A 10,449-nucleotide genomic window follows, 5' to 3' on the forward strand; every position below is an offset into this window, starting at 1 on the left:
ATGCGTTTGCGGGTGCCAGACCCCTCTATTCCTGGATCCAGTAAGAGTTGGAATCAAGCTTGGGGTGTTAAACTGAGTGCCAGACACCTAATCCCTGGACTCAGCAAGTGTTAAAAGCTAACCAAGACAGGCTAGATTATTGTGTTCAGGTAATAGCCTGGGGAATGGGCCATTAAGAGAGCAAAGGAAAGGGGGCTCTGTGCTAGATACAAAATGGGTGGAGCCTCTCTTTCAAATCAGAAAAAAGCCAGAGTTTAGAATTGAGTTTGTGGCAAGTGAGCCAGAAAGTAGACGTAAAGTAGCAAGCTGGCATGCCAACGAGGTACAATGCTCAGTTGGTGTTTGAATCCAAGGCTGGGAGAAACAAGACCCTTTTGGGATGTCAATGCTGTGAACCCCTCCGTTAAGGCTCAGGTTGTAAAGACACCACTTCACTGTGTTTCATTCCAAAACAAAATACGAACCCTGTTTAAGCTCCTGGAATCTCACACCACTAGAAGATTGAGGGAGCATCCGGCAGTATACAAATCACACCCATTTGGTTCAGCTGTAGATGTCCTGTTCTGCTATGAATGTAACAACATTTTTTTTATTTTTTAAAGATACTGTATATTTACACTTTGTGTGGTAAATATAGCACATTGGGTTATATTTACATTGTGCAATAAAAAGGGAACTACAAAGTGTACATTAATGTATTTCATTCTTCCATTATTATTCCCCCCCTCTCTCACAGTGGGACACATTAAGCCAGTTCTTGCACACTGGGTTTATTGACCCTCCTGGTCAATACATACACTAACTCACATAGGCCCTGTGCAACCCTACTGCTCTCAGAGCCATTTAAATGAGAGGCACTGGCAGTATAAATCTTTAACTGATACACAGAGCAGCAGAATGAATTTGACACAGACGTCACACTTTGTGACTCGTAGAAAATTGTCCTTTATGAAGCTTAACTCACTGGCTAAACTTCAGAGAACAGAGACGGATGGATGCAGTTCTACACAGGACTTTACTTGCTACTAGCCTGCAACTCATGAGATGCCCTTTGCCATTTGCCAAATGAGGGCAAATAGGGAATTGGAGGAGTCTGAAATACAAAAATCCACCAGTTTGGAAAGCCTCAGTTATGATGCCTCAGAATTTAGAGTTCGTTCTAGGGTTTGTCTCCATTTCCACTGCAATCCTGTCCACATCACCATACCCTCCTCCAACCAAACAAAATACCCTTGAAAAGGATTGGAAGGAAGGAACTGTGGATGAGAAGGGCTTGCTTCTCATCAAGACAGGAAAAGGGTAAGCCTCACTCTTGAATGGAAATGAGCTCCTATGTGATGAAACATCAGGTTCCTGATGAGGAACCTGAGATTTGAAGTTTTCTCTGCTTCCCTACTCTGATTGGGAGGCAGGGGAAACTACAGATCTCATGCTCTCCAGCAGGAAACAGCGTTCACCAACATGCACAGCGATTCTCATACTGGAAGCAAGCCCTTCTCACTTCCATTTATTTCCCTGCTTTGCCAAGGATAGTCAAGATGTTGGTTTTTTAACGACTCAGAATTGGGTTGTTATTTTAAAAACATTTATTAGAAAAGCTTTTTTCTTTTTTAAGTGACTTCTGCAGCAAGCCAAGTGGAGCTTATCCATCACCACCTTTCATGCAGGCCACTGTTGCCCAAAGAGCTTCTGCAAACTTTGGCAGATTTCTTCCCACTCCCTGGCCCAAATTTAAATTGGAAGGACACTTTCTTCTTACAGTCTTAAATATTTGCTTTTAGTGTGTGTAAAGAGTAAGACTCAGCTATGCAAAACTGCTATGATAGGGTTTGGAAGGTTGTGCTTGTAGACAGACGAACACAACATTGTGGAGAAATCAGGGGCAATATTACCAGAGATAAATTTTATGATAACTGGTCTCCATTAATTTCTTTCATTAATTCCTCAGCAGAAGAACCTGGACCACCTTCTATTCTATATTTATTTTGAGATATTTACTGAACTTTCAGATTTTTATTTATTTAGGTATCATATTGACTGTCTCCGAGGTTTAAAGAAGGTTATTTTCAACTTTGTAAGTCTGCTGTTGTAATTGATCCTATATGTTTGGCATTTATAAATATATTCTTTCCAAACACATGTAATGAGGACGTATCATTCATGTACGTTTCCCCCCTCTCTTGACATGATCCTTGGAATTGTTGTGGTTAGTTTTGTATCGGTTTGTTTTATTTATTTATTTTAAAGAAAGAAAGAAAGAAAGAAAGAAAGAAAGAAAGAAAGAACAGCCCAACCAGAACTAACTAGGAAGACCTTGAGGTCATAGTGGATAGGTCAGTGAAGATGTCAACCTGGTGTGTGGAGGCCATGAAAAAGGCAAATTCTAGGGATCATTAGGAAAGGAATATAAAATAAAAACTGCCATGGCCGTTCTGCTGTTATACAAATCTATGCCGTGGCGACATTAGGAATACTGTGCCCAGTTCTAGATGTCTCACCTCAAAAAGGATTTGGTAGTGTGAGAAAAGTTTCAGATAAGGGCAGCCAAAATGATCAAAGGACTGGAACAAATCCCTTATGAAGAACGGTCGCAGCATTTGGGGCTTTTTAGTTTAGAGAAAAGGTGAGCAAGAGATGACATAACAGAAGCACATAAAAGCATGTGTGGGATGAAGAAAGATAAAGACAAAAAAATTCTCCCTCTTTCACAGCAGAAGAACCCATGGGCATCCAATGTTCTGCTTCATTGGAAGGCTCAGGACAGACAAAACAAAGTCCTGCTTGGGTGCTCTGCATAGGTGTCCAGCTGGTCGCTGTGAGAATAGGATGCTGGTCTAGATGGGGCTCTGGCCTGATCCAGAAATTTATTCTTATGTTCTTAACCTCAGGGTAGTCTAGCCTATGCATTTGGAAGAAGGCAATCCAAGAACAGAAAACACACACTGAGATTAGCAGAAAGCATGTTTTGGAAGTGAGACCTCACAGCTCACAAGGGTTTCTTTCATTTACTTCTTTTGGCCCTCCAGTTCAAATTCATCATAAAATATTTCTTTAAATAGTCTGAAAAGGGCATCCATTATTCCGATAGCTTGTGGTTCTAAAACAGGATGTCTACCAAATTATCTCCCTTCTTTTCATCTTTATCCCATCAGGTTCTGGACCCAAATATAAAACTCATTTTCACCTTACCAACTGAAACCCTTGGCGAGTTGCCTACAACACTTTCACAATGCTCTGCAGCTGAGATTGTATTTTTGAGATTGTATTACACCTAGGGAAGGGGAAAGGTTCATAACAGGCACCTGCCGCAACAGGTTTTGACAGAGCAAAGAGGCTGCTTACCTGTCTGCAGCTTCGAGGTGGCTGCGTATGCATATTATAAACTGAAAGGCCTGAGGGGAAGCAGGACTGGTGTTCTGTCTTTTGGAAGCTGAACAAGATTAAACCTCAGCCCACGCTCTTACCTACTGGTGAGGAAGTGAAGAGAATAAAACAAATGCTTCAGGAGGTGACTAATAAGGTGTCTCCTGTTGTAGCATAGTTTGGGCCATAGATTGGTCAGGCACCCAAGTAATAATTTCTCAAAACTTCTTTTAAAAGCTTAGACCACACTTCCCCTTTTTTTCTACCTGTTTTGCTTCCAATCCCCCAAACTTGAAATGAGCTTGTGGAGCTGAACAGTCATGCAATTGCCTAGGACTTGCCGATCAGAAGGTTGGCGGTTCGAATACCCGCGACGGGGTGAGCCCCCGTTGCTCGGTCCCTGCTCCTGCCAACCTAGCAGTTCAAAAGCCCGTCAAAGTGCAAGTAGATAAATAGGTAAACGGCGTTTCCGTGCGCTGCTCTGGTTTGGTCAGAAGTGGCTTAGTCATGCTGGCTACGACCCGGAAGCTGTACGCCGGCTCCCTCAGCCAGTAAAGCGAGATGAGCGCCGCAACACCAGAGTCGTCTGCGATTGGACCTTACGGTCAGGGGTCCCTTTACCTTTTTACTGTCTGCCAAAGAAATACCGTCTCTGGCTAGAGCAGGGAAGCTCTCTAAAGACAGAAATGAGGTTGGCTGTATGTATCAGCAAGCTGCAGCTATGGGGGCAGCGGGAGGGAGTTCTTACCACCTTTTTGGAGTCAGTGGAAGCCTACAGTGCTAAAAAGTGACTAGGGAAGAGGGAGCTCCATTTGGCTCCCTGGAACTTTACCACTTCCATGGTTTCCCCCTGCAGATCATCACCAATATTGGGGCCGAGCTTGCAGCACAGGTTGTGAACTTAGGACTCTCCTAAGTGAATTCTTAAGGAAATCAGCCCTGAGTGCTCACTGGAAGGACAGATCGTGAAGCTGAGGCTCCAATACTTTAGCCACATCATGAGAAGAGAAGACTCCCTGGAAAAGACCCTGATGTTGGGAAAGACTGAGGGCACAAGGAGAAGGGGACGACAGAGGACAAGTTGGTTGGATAGTGTTCTCGAAGCTACCAGCATGAGTATGACTAAACTGTGGGAGGCAGTGGAAGACAGAAGTGCCTGGCGTGCTCTGGTCCATGGGGTCACGAAGAGTCGGACACGGCTAAACAACTAAACAACAGCAACAACAAGTGAATTCTGACTTGGAAGGTACAAAATTTCCTTCAGTATGCATAGAGCTTTGGGTTTTATCAGGGTAAAAGGATCATCATCATCATCAATTGATGCAAGAGCACATGCATGAAGTCTTTCATCCAAACATTCTTTCGCCTAGAAGCAGCTGCTAACATGAAATCAGTCCAGCATTATAAAAATCAGGGAAGATTTATCTATTTTAAAAAGTAAACAAAACCAGGTCTTTAAATTCTTCCAAACGGTAGCCATCAAATTACATTTCTACAACTCCAGCAACACGTATGCATCATAATAAAACATCCTATTATGTAAAAAGCAAATATTGTGGCCAAACATACAGTCCACTTTCTAAAGGGAGACAAAACAGCAGCAGCAGGTCACAGTAAAAATATAGTTTTTACAAGCAAGGATAAAAAAATTGCTCATCTTCCTGTGTGCAAATGACTGGCAGGGGAACAATTATTCTTTGGCTAAGCCTAGAATGTAAGAAAAACTACAAGCAAATTCAATTTAATTTTATTGTTTCATAGGAAGTTCTATATCCAGTTTTGTGTATATGTACATACAATTCATGTACAGTATTGTTTATCCAAATCCGCTATCCGTTTAAAGCAGTGCCAGAGCTAAATCTGCCAAAATGGACTCTGACAACAGGTATTATGTCAAAAGAAAGAAGTGACAAGGGAGAATGATGACTGGTAGCAGTCATAAGTGAAATCAATGAATCTGCTTAACAAATTCAGTTTTGCATAAGTGGGTCTCTTTAACGATGAGCCAAGAAACCTGGTCGTCTCCCGTTTTTGCTACTGCTGCATATGCCAAGTTTAAACTTACTCAGAATAATTCTTCACATCAACAGCAGGTAGCTATTGTTTTGTTTCTCTAGCCATTGCTCTGGCTTGTTTAAGATGTATGGAAAACATATTCCTAAGATGATCAGATACAACAGTGAAATATTCCTACTGTGTGCATGCACGCTTCCAAAATAAATTTGCACTCATTATAAATAATGTGGGTGTGACATAGTGAGGTATTCATTGGCAAGGTTCATTTAAGTATATCAAAACTACTTTCAAATACTGTACACGAGTGAATTCTTGGCTGCAGAAACTACAAACAAGGGCATCTTGGGTAGTCTGGGTGTTTTAGAAGTGGCATGAGAGCTGTTCTTCTGCAGGTTTATCCCATAGATGGTGCTGCTGTAGCATTTAAAGGCATGCCGGCATGTGAGAGGGACCTGTATATAATGGGTCCTTAGCTCATTATTATTGCTGCTGTCCCAGCTATACAAAAATGGTTTAGTTAGCTCCTACCATGTAGTGGCAAGCTTTTAAATGTTACAGCATAAATCAGCTCCCCTAATTGTAACGTATGATACAGGTAAAGGACCCCTGGACGGTTAAGTCCAGTCAAAGGTGACTATGGGGTTGCAGCGCTCATCTCGCTTTCAGGCCAAAGGACCCGGTGTTTGTCCACAGTTTTCCGGGCCATGCGGCCAGCTTGACTAAACCGCTACCGGCGCACAGAGGACCGTAACGACTGCCAGAGTGCACAGAAACGTCGTTTACCTTCCCACTGCAGCGGTACTTATTTATCTAAAACGTAAAGGGACCCCTGACCATTAGGTCAAGTCGTGACTGACTCTGGGGTTGCGGCACTCATCTTGCTTTATTGGCCGAGGGAGCCAGCGTACAGCTTCTGGGTCATGTGGCCAGCATGACTAAGCCACTTCTGGTGAACCAGAGCAGTGCACAGAAACGTCGTTTACCTTCCCGCCAGAGCAGTACCTATTTATCTACTTGCACTTTGACGTGCTTTCGAACTGCTAGGTTGACAGGAGCAGGGACCGAGCAACGGGAGCTCACCCCATTGCGGGGATTTGAACCGCCGACCTTCTGATTGGCAAGTCCTAGGCTCTGTGGTTTAACCCACAGCGCCACCCGCATCCCTCACCTATTTATCTACTTGTACTTTGACGTGCTTTCAAACTGCTAGGTTGGCAGGAGCTGGGATAGAGTAACAGGAGCTCACCCCGTTGCGGGGATTCGAACCGCAGACCTTCCAATCAGCAAGCCTAAGAGGCTCAGTGGTTTAGACCACAGCGCCACCCGCGTACCCTATCTGAGGATCCATTATTACTCAACCAGTGATACGTTTGCTATTTCCCCTCTCCTTCATTACATGCTTCTCCAATAACGTCTGCGCAAAGGTAATAATAAGGGCAAGCAAGACTTCTCAGTAGGAGCATCAGATTTTTTCAATAACTTTTTTTCTAAGAGTTTCAATTAATCTGTAAAGTGTGGAATCATAGAAGATTGCAGCCGTTACATCTGCGATTGTAAAAGTGTATTGGTTTTTAATTACTTGCTGCATTAGAGGACTTTTTTAGGTTTTAATTTCTTCTTGATTGGTGAGCTACTCTGGAAACTTTGGGATACAGAGCAGGGTAGCAATGTATGGAATGAATCCCATTGTTCCATTTTAAAAATGAATCCGATTGTGCCATTTGAAGAATCTGAAGCTGTCGCTGCCGTGTTCTCTGAGCGCTTGCCAGTGGCGTAGCGTGGGTTGTCAGCACCCGGGGCAAGGCAAGTAATTTGCGCCCCCTAACCCGTGGATTTGCGCCCCCTAACCCGTGGATTTGCCCTAACCCCAGATGTTGCGCCCGGTGCGGCCGGCCCCCCCTGCACCCCCCACGCTACGCCACTGGCGCTTGCTTCAGATATTTAACTAGTTTTAATTGGCACTTTTTCAGGCAGTGGGATAGCTATTTTCTATTTTGTTCTGGGATCTAGGTTCAGTTCACTTGCCAGTCAGGATGGCAAAACTTTCACCATCTGTAAAATGGAATTTAATAGTGAGAAAAGTATTTGCAAGGTTGCTGTGAAGACAATTGGAACAGCTAAACAGCATTCAGTGGACACTGAACTGTTACATTGCCCTTTAAGGTCATTCTCCCCACCTCCATCAGCCAATTTTAGTATTTCCAAACTTTTATTCTTACTTACAGAGGTTGTTCAACACCGTAGTACCAATTATTTCCTCAGATTACAGGATTCAGATATCCTATTACAGAGCAATCCCTGTCTCCTCAGAAATTAATCCTATTGGGTTCAATGGATCTTTCTCCCAGGCAAGCGAAGCACATTCAAGTAATTAAAAATGATAACGGCTTAATCTCAAACTATTACATTGAGTCCTGCATTTCAGTTAATCACAGGCCCAATTTCATCGTCGGGCTTCGGAGGGGGGGCGGATACTGTAAAAATGATTAAAATGTGCTGTATTGATTTTTTATATATAAAGTGATTTGCTAATCCTCTGAATTAGGGTTGCTAAATAAGCAAACACTCTGTTCGCCCAACAGAAAGGAATTTGCTAGATGAGATAGCCAAAATGATCAAGACTAGTATAATGTCTCCTGAGAAATACTGTGTTTGGGGCGGGGGCAATAGGAACCCACCCTCTTGATAAATAAACTTACCCAGTTATCAACAAGCTACCATTTCAACTGAATGAATATGTCTCTGACAATGCCTGAATTTGTCCAATTCAAGAGCCCCCAAAGAACGAAAGAGAACCCTAATAATACTGGGAGATTCATGCTTACTGTAACTCTGCCCCACACCCATGCTGAATTCAGGGATAGCTCAAACTTCTTAGTAGTTTTATCCAAACAAGCATGGGAGGAAAAACGAATGAATTCCAAGTGCAGCATTGTAATAAGCAAAACGTAAAATAGGACAGATCATGAAGCTGAGGCTCCAATACTTTGGCCACCTCATGAGAAGAGAAGATTCCCTGGAAAAGACCCTGATGTTGGGAAAGATGGAGGGCACAAGGAGAAGGGGACGACAGAGGACGAGATGGTTGGACAGTGTTCTCGAAGCTACTGTGGGAGGCAGTAGAAGACAGGAGTGTCTGGCATGCTCTGGTCCATGGGGTCACGAAGAGTCGGACATGACTAAACGACTAAACAACAACAAAATAGAATTTAAGGAAAAACATCGGCTTCCAACCTGAGCTCCCTTCCACCAACATGAGAGATGACTAAACTGTCATAATTAATTTTCTTCACAATGGCCAGTTGTTGTTAAAAAAAAAATGTCAGTTGTGTTTATAGTTCTTTCTAGTTCTAAAATCTTGCAGTGCGATCCTATAAAGTCTACTCAGAAGTACATTCTATGGAGTTTCCTGTTTCTAGGAAAGCAGGTATGGAATTGCAGTCTGAATGCAATGGTTGGTTGTTTATTTTTATATAATTATTTGTATTTGGGACTTTCCAGCCGTTTATTTTCTGTATTTGTTGGTTTTTGTATTGCATTCTGCACAATTTCAGTATGGATATCCCTGCTCTGTGGAACAGCGTTCCTGTCAAGATACAACAGAAACCCACTCTCTGCATTTTCCAGAAACAGAAAACATTTTTGTTCCAACAGCCTTCTCTCTCAGCTGGATAAATGCGTCTATTTTGTGTTGTTTTAGTTTTGTTTTCAAACAAAACTTTTGGTGTTCAAAGGTTTTTGGCAGTTTGTACAGTGGTGCCCCGCAAGACGAATGCCTCGCAAGACGAAAAACGTGCAAGACGAAAGGGTTTGTCGGTTTTTGCGTCGCTTCGCAAGACGATTTTCCCTATGGGCTTGCTTCGCAAGACGAAAACGTCTTGCGAGTTTGTTCGCTTTTTTCCTAAAGCCGCTTGAAGAGGTGCAGTTGCGACGGACCGTGCTTCGCAAGACGAAAAACATCGCAAGACGAAAAGACTCGCGGAACGAATTTATTTCGTCTTGCGAGGCACCACTGTACTGTACCTCGCCTTGAGATGATGGTGTAGAAGGCAATTAAAACATTAATGATGATGGCAGCAACATCCACCCACCTTGGGAGCAGTTGGTGAAGGGCAGGGTTATAATTAATTAAAAAAGCATTTGGTACAGGGCCGAATAACATATGGACTGTTAGAAAATTGTTCATGGTACAGGAAATGGGAACGCTGGAAGATTTTCATGGCTTCTCAATTGTTTCTAATTAAGGTCTGAAGCTATTCTCTCCCCATCCCAACCCCAGTCAGGTTATGATGTTGGAAGAAGTTAGGATGCAAGGAAATGACATTGGGAGAGCAGCTTTTGCATTGTGAGTTAAGATGTAGAAAGGGTTAGGCATCCTCTCCACCCCCAAACCCTGATTCTCCTCTGCCCTAGATTTCTGCTTATAAGACGACATGTTCAGAAAGCATTTATCTCAGGGGTCAGCAAACTTATTCAGCAGGGGGCCAGTCCACTGTCCCTCAGACCTTGTGGGGGGCCAGACTATATTTTGAAGGGGAAAATGAACAAATTCCTATGCCCCACAAATAACCCAGAGATGCATTTTAAATAAAAGGACACATTCTACTCATGTAAAAACATGCTGATTCCCGGACCGTCTGTGGGCTGGATTGAGAAGGCGATTGGGCCGGATCCGGCCCCCGGGCCTTAGTTTGCCTACCCATGATTTATCTGTTGGTATGACACCTACCTCCTCTGTGTAACAGATCCAACAATATGTGCACTGGATTTCTTGCACAAATGGGTAGAATTTCTTCAAAACATGCATAGTTCCGCTGCCTGAAATCATGATCACAATACAACATAACATACTCTCGAGATTAGTTTCAGCCAGTATCACAACAGTCTGATAAACTTTCCCATTTTCTCCTTGTAACACTAAAACAATGACTTATAAATGAGGTTCAAGACTGGTAAACAAATGGGGGGGGTGGATACATCAGCTGATAGTCAAAACGATATAGCATTTTTTGTTAAATATGGTTGGTCAAATCACCATTACAATTTTGAAAAAATAAAAATAAAAGCTCC

This window comes from Podarcis filfolensis (assembly GCF_964270895.1).
Source record: "Podarcis filfolensis genome assembly, chromosome: 6".
NCBI lineage: Eukaryota > Metazoa > Chordata > Lepidosauria > Squamata > Lacertidae > Podarcis > Podarcis filfolensis.